Source organism: Erpetoichthys calabaricus, chromosome 3 (assembly GCF_900747795.2).
Source record: "Erpetoichthys calabaricus chromosome 3, fErpCal1.3, whole genome shotgun sequence".
Classification (NCBI taxonomy): Eukaryota; Metazoa; Chordata; class Cladistia; order Polypteriformes; family Polypteridae; genus Erpetoichthys; species Erpetoichthys calabaricus.
In genome coordinates, this window is record NC_041396.2 from 55,142,062 (window position 1) to 55,155,448 (window position 13,387).

The window sequence follows — 13,387 nt, forward strand, 5'->3', positions numbered from 1 at the left end:
ATTAAATATACCTGATCACGTCCATTACCAATTCTGTTGCAATATGAATGAAGGGAATTTTAAGTTATTGATAAACTGAATTGACTTGTAAAATAATAAACTCATTTAACTTGGCTCCTATTTTGTGAAATGTCCTCCATATGTCCGTCCAAAAACTCTATTGCTGGTCACATCTTTTTACCAATAACTAATTCTTTGTCAATCTGGCTGTCAGTCTACACCCTTACATAGTTCTTTTACTTTTGTGGGTTGTTAAAATGTGATTTCTTTGAAGTAAAATTTGATTTAATCATATTTATCTTATTTTAGTACATTAAATTATACTTATGTTTGCTTTGTACAAGGCCTTGTAATGGTGTCCTTGAGGAAAAGCAGTATTGAAAATAAAGATTGATTTATTGATTGGCACAGTGTGTCATCAGAACCAAATTTTGAAATGTTTCCATTGATTTACTTGGAATTAATTTATAATGCAATCTAACTGGAGCTGTCCACATCAAGGATTAGTAATGTCTCCAGCCTCTCACTGAAAGCTGCTGCAGCCCTAAAAATACAATTTATCTTTAGCTGGATTCATTGCTTTAGGTAAGTGGAGGGGTGAAGGAGGGTTTATAAATGTATCTTTCTTCATTATTTTATTTGCATCTAATACTATGTGTTACTGTTTATATATGTCTACTCCAGTGTATTTAACTCTATTTACTGCATAACTGTTAATCCAAGTTACTGTTTGTTTATAATTCATTTTTCTAAATTCTCTCATTCCAATAGTAATAGTAGTAGTAGTAGTATCATGTGTACAGAGTACAGTTAAATTCCGACTTGCATGTTTGATCAAGAAGCAACGTGATGCCACTCACCAGTTCTATGATAAATAAGAATGCCCTAAAATATATTATTTTTATTGTATTTAACAGTAAACACAAATCAGCTAATCTAGTTTACTTGTTACATTTATTTCTGTGCACCTCTGAATTATACAATGCCTTCATGATGTTAATTGAAACTATATTATGTGAAGCCAATACAGTAAATTAAACTTTTCTATAATAATCACATAATAATATAACAGATTTATAGTAAAAAAATGGCATTCATGAAAGGTACCTTTTAAAATGACTAACCTAAACATTTAATAACTTATTACCGTTGTGAATTTGTTGAACTTAATACAATTTTGATCACTAAAACTGATACTATTGTCTTGGTCTGTTGTGTCATTATTTGTAGAAAGTAGAATGACACATCTGACAGGTATGTCTATACAAAGTATTAATTAGAGATGGTTAAATATCTTTCTCTTGCTTCCTCTTTCATTCATACATTTGACCTACTCATTCTCTCTTCAGCATTTTGTAGAATTACAGCCTATCATGACTCCATTAAATAAATACATTTTTAAAGAAGGTTTTATTTTACACTATTATATTAGGATAAAAAAAGTGGAACTGGAATTAAGGATCATTACAAGCACAGATTAATGGTATAATTTACACAATATTACCGTTTTGATGTAGTTATGAAAAAATAGTTAAATCAGAAAATGAATAAAGAATACTCTTGCGGTATACATCATATAATTAATGTTTATTCTTAGTATAAGCCCTCATCTATGTGATTTTAAAGCAAACATGTCTGGATTGTGCTTAACTTTTTTACTTCATTGACTGTGCTATACTATACAAAGATGTGATTTAAATGGGACTCCCTGTTTACATTGCTCAATTTGTTAGGAGGGAACATCAGAAGTCTGAGTTCTTTTCAGATTGCTTATGAAACATATTTTACTGTTATCTGTTTAACTAAGATAAGTTTTGTTATATTGTTTTCGGCCCAAATAAATTGTCCATCCATCCATTATCCAACCCGCTATATCCTAACTACAGGGTCAAAGGGATCTGCTGGTGCCAATCCCAGCCAACACAGGGCGCAAGGCAGGAACAAATCCACAGGCAGGGCGCCAGCCCACTGCAGGGCACACACATATACACACCAAGCACACACCAGGGACAATTTAGAATCGCCAACGCACCTAACCTGCACGTCTTTGGACTGTGGGAGTAAACCAGAGTACCCGGAGGAAACCCATGCAGACACAGGGAGAACATGCAAACTCCACGCAGGTATTGCCTGGGAAGTGAAACTGGGTTTCCTAAATGCGAGGCAGCAGCGCTACCCACTGCGCCACCGTGCCGCCCAAATAAAACGTAAAAAATAAAAATAAACTAATCAAGATAAAGCACAGCAAAAGCGATAAACAAAAGTTACTGACTTGAAAGAATACTGAAATTTTAAGAAATCCAATAATAAAATGACTCAATCAACTATTACAAAAGAAAGTAACTAGTACCTAGGGATGATGGCATTTAAGGAAAAGCAGCTATTATGACTAATAACACCAGGGTCATCAGGAATGAAGATGAAGAAGATGAGAGTGCTGCTTCCACTCTGACAGGAAAGACTAGCAGTTATGGTTTTGGTATATAATGAATTTCTATGCAGAGGAATTCATGAATTCTGTATCTATGTATAGGGGGGAAACCATGTAGGAATTTAACTCAAAACAGTAAGTAGAACATAGTTAAAAAAAGGAAAATCAACAACCTGAATCCATTCATAACTATTGTTGCTTTAATTTTTCACCTTAATCAGTTTCTAAATGTTAGCCTTCAGAAGCAGAAATCATGCACTAAACGGGTACAATACATGACAGGAGTAATGAGATATATCTGAAAAAATATTGCATAGTGTGGATAAAATCCCAATAGATAAATAGTGAATTAGACAGCCTGCGGTGGGTTGGCACCCTGCCCAGGATTGTTTCCTGCCTTGTGCCCTGTGTTGGCTGGGATTGGCTCCAGCAGACCCCCGTGACCCTGTGTTCGGATTCAACGGGTTGGAAAATGGATGGATGGATGGATGAATTAGACAGCTGTATGTTTAATCAACAAGGAGGTAGGGTGGAAAATGAAGAATGCAGGGATTAGGGTGGCCATAACTTTGAAGGTTTTTAACATCTCACAACAACAATGGTGCTATGGATGTTAAATCATATGTTCAAATTGAAATATTAAGTGTCTGCCATTCAAAGGAAAATACTGTACATATCAATGAAGGTTCAAAATAACAATAACATTTCAGGCTTGTAACTGAAGTCATAGATTAGATATTGTTATGATGTGCACGGCTTCTGTACTGCATGCAGATTTTGCTTCAGTGGTTTAATCCTTGCAAAGGTCTTTTCTATCTGGATCAGTCTATAAATGTCCATTATGTTAAAAAAATTGTACTTAACCTTCACCTTTCTTTGCCTTAATAAGTATATATTGTATGTTTTATCCACACATTGGAATAAGGAGAATATGTTTAAGTTGACATAGAATGCTGTTCTAACACTTGGACAGAACTTTGTATAAGGGTATAAGGACAGCATCTCTGCTAGATGATGTTGCCCCTTTGACTTCATTGAATGGTGATTTTTAATTTATACTGCAGCAGTTTTCTGCTTGGATGAGAATCACCATGTGAAAATCTGACACATGACCCTTTCCTAGAAAAGAGTGGTTCTCCTTCTGCAAGTTATTGGAGAATGCCTGCTTCAAATGGTGTTCATATGTGAGCACAGAAGAGATTGTGAAAGTAACCAATAATCTGCTGCCAGTTTGTGCCAGTACTACGGGCAGTGGACTGGATGGTGTTTATGTGGCAGAAAATAAGTCACAATTAAGATATCATATTGCTAGACAGTTTTATACCCCCATTCTCTCAATGGTCATTAGCAGTGGATGTTGAGTGAAAGTATTAGGGGACAAATAGAAGAAGCCAAAATAAGGATCCTTTTCAGGGTTAAAGACCTCTGCATCCTTTAATGGTTCCAGACTTAGATAATGTGGGACAACTTCAAAGAAAAACTGCTTCAGGAAGAGGGTAATATTTTGTGATAGATCCTGCAATCAAGACGGATGTCTCCAGGGTTGTTCCCATATGTTCCAACCGTGACATACTTGCAGAAGACTCAGGGCATACCCAAGACACAATGGATCTTTCAGCGGACATCTACATTCTTTAGGCAGAGCTGAAAACTGTGGATGGAGATAGGTAATTCATTTTTGATTTGTTCAGCCTGTCACTATGACTATCACAAAGACAGGCAAAAAGAAAAAAAGAATCAGGAATTTCTTTCTCATAAAATGATACTTTCCTTGGTGAGCAGTTCTTCAAGACTTATTTATTATATAATATTAAGTACCATTTACCACTTTTTTCTAAACATTATTTCAATCCTTTGAGAAACCTTGATTTAACAATACCTTAATTTGGAAAATGAAATAACTTTGTTTCTATGTCTACATTTGTTCTTCACAACTTTGTTTTCACATTAATATTACAGAGTTATGTTCTTTCCTATCCATCCATCCATCCATTTTCCAACCCGCTGAATCTGAACACAGGGTCACGGGGGTCTGCTGGAGCCAATTCTAGCCAACACAGGGCACAAGGCAGGAACCAGTCCCAGGCAGGGTGCCAACCCACTGCAGGACACACACAAACACACCCACACACCAAGCACACACTAGGGCCAATTTAGAATCGCCAATCCACCTAACCTGCATGTCTTTGGACTGTGGGAGGAAACCGGAGCGTCTGGAGGAAACCCACGGAGACACGGGGAGAACATACAAACTCCACGCAGGGAGGACCCGGGAAGTGGGTGCCACTGTGCCGTGTTCTTTCCTACCCTTTGCAAAATTGCCCCTTGTTAGCAGTAAACCACACAGGAAGCAGAATATTCTGCTATTAAGCGAACAATTCCTGTAAAACAGTTTAATATTGTATTGTAATGATCCATGTGAAAGAAATAAGCAATAAAATATACTGTTCTTTCTCATAGTAAATACTAAAGATAAACAATGAGTGTAACTAGCATTACTTCATTTACCTATTACAATAGCATTTCTAAGAAATGTATTGTAGTACTGACTGAAAATCATCATTGATCGGCATTAGGTTACTGTACATCTGCATCTTACATTAGGTAACAATACAGCTTAAGTATGTATTAAAGTTTACTTTGGGCCTTAAAGAACACTGTGTCCACTACAGTGAAATGTATATGTGTCTAAAAATCTACTTGATCTGTCACACAAATTTCTTCTGCTTCAATATCTTTATTGCTCAGCAGCACTTTTGTTTCAGTATCAGCCAACAGCCATTCTATGTAGCACAAATAATTCTGCTTCAATAGCATTTTCAAGCATTTTCCACAACTGTACCACTATCAGTTAGAGGGGTTATAGAAAGTGGTTCTGCAGCAAAGTTTACTGGTATGCTTGCTTAGCAGTCATTAATTCATTGAGTTTCTTCACCGAATCTGAGAACTTGTGCCTTATTGTGACGGAATTTTTGTTATTCCTGCTTTTCCATATACTTCAGCATTCCTTATTCTAAAAAACATCAAATGTGCAGCAGAACAGATTTCTAAGTACATTTCACTTGTATTTATTTATTTATTAAGCCTAAACCACAACATTACTGTGTGCTGACTGCACAAGGTGGCAGAAGCTTTTAAGTGAAGAGAGGCGTCAAAAAACGAAATAGCAAGGGGTAAAAACCAGGAAGACAAATTATCAGACAAACTAACTCACAACGTTAGAGTCATGGTGCTGGAAACTAAATATTTAAAATCTGAAAAAGAAACATGTAACCAGAGCCAAATCATAAAATTTACTTATAGACAAAAAGCCGAACAAGAATTTTGAAATCAAGGATTGAGAATCAAAAACATAAGCAAGTGTCTTTAGGAAATTCTAATCATGGACAAATGGGAAATATATAGCAACCAATCAACAAAAATGCTCAAAATGGCAGTACCCACATGAAATACAAAATGGCAGGAAAGATGGTAATAATTTTCAACCTCATGAAAAACACAACAGGTACAAAAATACATGTGACTATGAGGTTCCTTGGCCCTTAAAATCTCCGAAAATAGGTCTTGATTATTTTTAATGCCCAAGGAAAAATATTAAAAAATATTTTTAAAAATCCGTATTATGATTCACTGAGAAAGGAGAGGAGGAGAGGTTGGGAGCAGGCATTGATAGCGCGTTGCCGCACCCACCACATGGAGAACCACCTTAATTGGGAACTGAGTGCAGAGGCATCCACAAAGTTTAACTAGATAATACAAACAGAGTTATACACTAAAAATAAAGACACTGCTTCTGCAGAACACAAAAGTGAGTTAAAACTGTTTTATACTTACGGTCTTATATGTTAGAAATAAGAATACCCCACATCTTTTCATATTAATAAGCAGCACGGCAAAAACAAGTTGAAAGTTTGAGAGAGTTCTATAAACACTGTGGTAGAATGAACAGTTATTTTAACCATAAACAAAACTTCAGATATCTCTGGCAAATGTAAGAATGTCTATCATCTGCACCCAGGATATAATCCTCTGAGCTTTGAGTTGAAACTGAGCAAAGTACGCCTTTAAATGGTACCTTTTCGCAAATGCAACAAAATTGGATCTTAGAACTTTGTAATTGATCTAGAACTGTAACTAGAGATATATGGCATGTCTTATCTCAAGCCATCCATCTACAGTGTAGATTCTACACATTCGGTTTCTGATGATGATAATTACAATTCAGGGTAGCACACCACACTCTATATATAAAAAATTAAAAATTGACTCATTCATTTATTTTTTAAATAAACATGATTTCCTGTTTAGTTAAAAAACTGAAATTTGCCAGTATTATATATCTGGGCTAGTATGCATCCTCTAAGAAAGGATATTAAAAGAACCCCTACAGTAGAAAAACTAAATATCCCAAATCTAAAACATGCTTTGACTGATTTGATTGAAACTTGGTGATGATATAGAAAAATAAAATGAGCTGACCTGAGTTTTTATATTTGTCAATAATAATATTGTAGCAAATAGTCTTTTTTTGTGTCATCACTGAGAAGGATTTGCACAAAGAAATGGGGCTTGCCGGTTTATGCAAATGAAGGCCACTAACAGAAGCAAACAATTCAGTAACAAATCTTACAGCAAAACTCTGATAGGCATGGTCTAATATTATACAGTAAAACATTTCTGAAAATGTATATTATAGAAAGATCAGATCATACAAATTTCACATATAAGAAGCTGCAGCACAAATAACTGCAATAATTAAAGAACCACTGCTTATTTATTTTCTTCCTTTTGCCATATTTGTTTTTGTTCGACAATCCCTACAACAGAGGGAAACACACATAAGAAAACAGTCATGATAACATTCATGCTCCAGCTACATAAAATCAGTGCCACAGTGTCCCAATACTAAAAATATTTGCAGGGACATCTGGACTAGACACTATTATATACACTATTCTACCATGACCATGAAAAATGTAGATTTGCTAATGAAGAAAATATTTCAAAAGGAACTGAATAAACAATATTAAATATCACTAACCTTTCCATTCCTGAAAATATATAGTATACACTAAACTCCTTGTACCTTTTCATAATCTATAAAATTGGTTGCCTATAGATTCAACATATTTTTAAAGTTATGCCTCACTATCCTTGTATAACTTTAATAAAGTGTTATCAATTCTATTGCTAAACTATATCCCAATATTTCTTTGCACTGTCCAATACAATACCAACAGACTTAAAAGACAGATAAAATTGCCTAGACATCCATGGTAAACAGAAACAACATTTGTAAGGGAAATTTTTTATCCTTTACCTATTCTATGTAGCAAAGACTTTCTAAACCCACTGCACCCAACATGGTGACAATGAGGTCATGTGATGAGTTGTAATTCTTTCCTATAATTTTCCTTTTTAAAGGAGGTACATGATGTGAGACAATGTAATGTGTGTTATATAACTATATTATGCAAATTATCTGTCTTAATAAGCTCAACTCTCCCAATTAATAGTTTCCATTTGTCATAGTGAATGGAGGTGTTCATATGTTTGTGCTCCCTCAGATTTGTTGAAAGGATGTCCACTGGAAATATTGCAGGAGTATTGTCAGCTGTTATTTAAAGGAAAGTCTGCAACATACTTCTGACTAATTTCAAATGTCCCTGGCAAGGATCACATTTTTTCATGCCAAAGATCATTCAGTTTACCCAAGTTCTTCTGCATTTGTCGAATATAGCAATCGTCCATCATCAAATGTCATTGCTAAACAGCCTATAACAAAATAATATTTCAAGTTCACTAGATGTCAAACAATGGCATATAACTGGAGAACATTACACTGGCAGGTTTTGTGATTTAAATCCACTTACAAGTGCAAGAAGAGTGCATGAACACCATTTTATGAGAAAAAAAGCATCACATCAGTCAAAAGATTATTTTATGTTGTAAACATGCCTGTGCTGAAGTTCCAAAAGATATATAGTTATGAAAAAGTCAAATAACCAGATCTTACAATTAAAACTTGAGCACTGCCTTTCATTGTTTCAAATACTGAAATACTTTTTAAGAAGGCTTTCATAAAAAGAACAATATAAATTACAAATACATTGACAGCTAGATCACAGGCAGACTGACCAATTTGCTTAGCCAAGAGTGAGATTTAAGTAACCTGACACTAATTCACTATATCCAAATAAATGTATTTATTAAGCAATTGTATATGCTTAGTTGTGTAACATGGACATTACAGAGACAAAATTGGTAAGAAATACGTAACAGCTGTTATCAGTTTTCATAATTTTTAGAGATGAACTGTTATCCAATTAGTCTGGTTCCACCTTTGCATCAGTGTGTTTGAGATAAACGCCATCTCCCCATGGCTTTGTAATGTATAAAGTAGATGCAGAAAATTAATGGGGAATAACTAATAAAGCTGCAACACAATATCTGTTGACATAACTGTTAAATCATAACCAGTTTGACAAAAGAGATACAATTCAGCGTTACAATGGACCAGATGTAGTAGATATAAGGCAAACACTAGATTTGGACAGAAAGCCAGTACACCATAGTGCCCACTCAAACACAGGACCAATCTATACAGTAATCATCAAATATTTTAATCTGCATGTCTTTAGTGATGTGGGAATAAAACCAGAGAAACCAAACAAAAACAGACACAAACACTGGGGAGAATGTGCAAATTTCACACACACTTTAAATGACTGTGTGCCAGATTTTAATCCAGAACAGTGCCTCTGTGAGGCATCAGTGTAAATCACTATGCCAGCATGTTACTCCTGCTTCATAATAAAATTTTAAATTAATTGAATTTTAAATTATTACAATAAACTGTTTTGCAGTTCTGTGTTATACTGACACCTTGCCCCAGGCTGGTTCCTACAACTAAGATAATGCTGTGCTCAATTTACCTCAGAAGTCAGATCTAAGAGCTAGAAATGATGTCACACCTGAGTTGACTGCATTCCAGTAAAGCTTTGGGAAAACCAATAAGAACAAGTCCATCAGAATAAATAGCAGTTGATAACACATTACACCGTTTTTTATGTATAGAAACATCATAGCAATATGTGTACAGATAGAAGTTGGATAGTACTAAGTGTACAACAGATTTAATGAGCCACAAATAAACATGCTAATAAGCACAGTAAAAGTACAGTTTTCACTAACATTTGCAGTGTAAGTCGCCAATTTGGATTGATGTCATGATCTGAAGTCAGACAAACTTGGACTTGATAAACAGGCCCCAAGTTTCTGAGTTGGAAAGTCGTTTTATGGGGGCATTCCAATTGATAATTCCGACTTTGAACTCAGAAGTTCTGACTTCCAACTTCAAATGGAATGCAGCACAAGCTTCAGCCCCTGAAACTTTGTTTTGGATTATGTTTGTGTGAGAGTGTCATTTTACATTGTGTTTTGCTATACTTGTGTTTCTTTGGATGTAGTGATAAGACATAAACAAAGGTTCTAATGAAATATATATTTACATAAAGGCCATATTGCCTGAATGTAGAAAAATTTCATATGCAGCACATACATAAAGCACCATACCTTCGCTTGTGATTTTTACTATTTTCATCAAACCTTATATTAGGATTGGAGCAAAATCAAAATACTGTTTCTTAACAGCATCTACCATAAAAACATATTTTTGTTCATGAACACACATGTGTTATTTTAATGAAAAAGGCAAGGCTTTGCATATTACTATGCAAAATATTTCTGAATTTCATTTTGTATTTTATTTTAAAAGGAATAGTCACACAGCACCTCTGGTTATACACTGCAAAATATTACCCATAAATACATAACCATGATTCCACTAGTGTATACCCTTATTTTGAAAGATGACATAATTAATGTGTAACTCCACAGTCAAGTAAAGATTTTCCTACATGATCATATTCTCTCTCTCCTGTAATTATGTACAATGGAAACCACTACTTCTAAATGCTGAAGGAAACTTAAAGAGCCAAGATTATATCAACATTGCTAACAGAAACACTTTCATAACAAATACAGCAAATGTATAACAATAAACTGGGACACAAACTTCATTTATGCTTTGCAATTATGAACAAAACAACTTTGGAACACCATAAAAGGGCAGCTGGTTTATTCTGTGGTTGTCTATACTGTAGCTATTACTGGGATCGACTTTTGGAGGAAATTCCACACTGATTTTTGAATCAGGTACATTTCCCTGTAATTATATACCCTCCTGTATAAGTTTTTCATTTTAAAACATAAAACTTCCAGACTTGCATCAATAACTGTATAATAATGGAATTTGTATACAATTTAGGCATATTTATAATTAGTTCTTTTCATCCTAAATTGAATGTAAAAATAAGTTAAAAATATTTATTTTGTGATATGCTATATATATAAAATACATATAGCAACAAATGTACAAATTATGAATATGAGATGCGTTTCTGCTTAAATATCAGTTTGTTGCTCTTAAATACTTAATTTCTTGAGTGATGTGCCTATGCTAGTATTCCTGAGTACGTGTGTACCATGCGTGGATGCGTCAGCACGCACTACTGCAGGTCGTATTTCCCACATGTTAGCACACAGGGAAATTACTGTCACCAGCCGCTACACCAGGGATCAATAATAGCTTTTTTAATGTCCATTTGTCCTCATTGTTGAACATTTTTGGCATATTACATAACGACTTTTTTTCCTTGGTTATTGCTCATCAGCAGACGTAACAACGACCTTGAGATTTGATCCTGAAAAGATAATCGCTCAACTTTGGATAAAAGAAACCTGTTTTTCCACAGAGGCAGGGGGCAAAGTTATAGCAGGTCGTGGGAGTTATCTGACACTTCTCTGTCTCTGTAGGGCCATTGCCCAGTCAAAGATGCACCGTAGTACCCGCAGTGTAATGCATTTCATAGACACGTGATTTCTGACGTTACTCTATTATGAATATCCATCCATACATCGATTTTCTGAACTGTCATTTCCAACACAGGGTCGAGACAAGTAGGAGCCTGTGCAGGTAGGAGCGGTGTAAGGCAGGACGCGACTCCCCCAGCTGGATTAATGTGTGTCCAAAATTAAAAGGTGTCACAGTTACAAATTATATTCAGTTTTCTCTGCAAAATACGTTTATTTTTATACAGCGGGTAATGAGAAGCGCTATCTAGTTTAGAGTGGACCTCTGCCATTCATACATAAATTAGCCTGATCTGTAAAAACAGTGTTTACCTTTCTGTTACGCCTAATCCTCCCACACGTGGGCCATAGTAAGCAATGCACAGTTGACTACATCGTGCTTTGTGAAAAGAGAAATGGTGTACGCTTGATCAACTGCAACCTATTACAGCTTTAAAATAACGCTATACGTGGCTACGTGTGGATATACGTGTGTGTAACTTTTTTACGAAACACCAAAGGAGGCAGTTACTTAAAAGATAAATATTTATACATTCCATTTAGATGTTGAAAATAATTTTAAATATACAAATCTCGACCGGTTTCTCTGATACTCGTTAGTGATAGTATCTTCAAGCTGATGGAATGCTCGAATGTTTTTATAGCCGAGACAATAAAGTCAGCACCACTCAACATTATTAAACATTTTCAGAATTGCTTCATGAAATTAAACAGACATTGAGATACAAAAGAAGCATTTGGTGAAATCATTTTGATCAAAATTGCAAACAAACAATAACTGAAACAATGTATCATATTCATCTAATAAGCTGATTTAGTATGGGGTTGTTTTCTTTATTAGCTTAGTAAAGAAAGAAAGAAAGAAAGAAAGAAAGAAAGAAAGAAAGAAAGAAAGAAAGAAAGAAAGATAAGTAAAAGCCTCTGCTAGTGATGCACACATAATGTACACTGCGGCGAATATCTTTGCACGCACATATTGTATACCACGCTTGTCCCCTGTAGGATAAATCAGGAATTATGTGATTCCTCTTAACATTAAAAAGCGTTTAAATCTATCTTCCTATCTATCCGTCTGTCTTAGCTCGCTTTCCTATACAGTGACTATTCTGTAAATTACAAATGTTTGCATCAGAGCCAAAAGCAATAACTTGGTAACGGTTTAAACATTCATATTATAATTACAAGAAGCCCCTCAATTGCTCATTAAAATGAAAATCACGACTTACCTTACCGGCACGAAAACGCAGGAAACGGGGGTCAATATATATAAAAAAACTGGCCACAGAGAAATATGTAACACGAGTGCACCCAGCGCTGATGGTTCCTAACAGTGAGCAGGAAAGGTAAGAGCAGGAAATCGGGTTTCAAAAAAATGCGGATGCAGTTTCACCAACGATGCGGCAGGGACCGATCCTACACTGGTCTCTGAGCCGTCTGACGGGAGAGGTACAACTGCAGCTCGGCGTCAGACTCTGTGCATCATGCATTTATTTCATCTAGTTGGTTGTCTTTCTTGCATAGAAACGCTGTTACTCGAGGAGATTGCGCAACCAGCAGCTATACGCCTCTTTTTCTGCACCTAGTTTTAAGCATCAGAATACGTTACCTCAGCTATTGTGAATTACTAGTGCGGGTGAAACGTGATGATAAAACACTAACAAATGTGCTGATGGATGAACTTGTTTGTTTTCTGCAAGACTTAACGTTCTGTATATGTCATTAAACCAGAGACTGATATCTATCTATCTATCTATCTATCTATCTATCTATCTGCTCCAACAACTCTCTAAGGGTATAGATTTTTTTCATATATGCTAAGATAAAAAGCACGTGTATATGATATATATAGTGTGCATTATTCAATAACAAACGAAGTGATGACAGACATCTGAAAAAAAATGCTATACAAGAGTAAATTTCATATGACACACACATATACAGCATATAGGCACAACATATCCCAATAACCCTAATCTACTGATGTATATAACATATTAAAACATCCTTGAATCCTGCTAGAGG

General features: G+C 35.2%; 1 protein-coding gene across 2 annotated transcripts in view; it reads right to left on the bottom strand.

The window, feature by feature from the left end:
* vsnl1a (visinin-like 1a) overlaps window positions 1–12,897 on the bottom strand; it is a 219,969-nt gene extending 207,072 nt beyond the window's left edge. The window contains exon 1 of one of the 2 annotated variants that reach the window (XM_051925609.1): window positions 12,597–12,897. The gene's annotated coding sequence lies outside the window, so the exon portion shown is untranslated. Of the gene's footprint in view, window positions 1–12,591 lie in introns of both variants that reach the window. The other variant, XM_028796838.2, reaches the window with a different exon arrangement.
* Window positions 12,898–13,387: the final 490 nt, after the last annotated feature.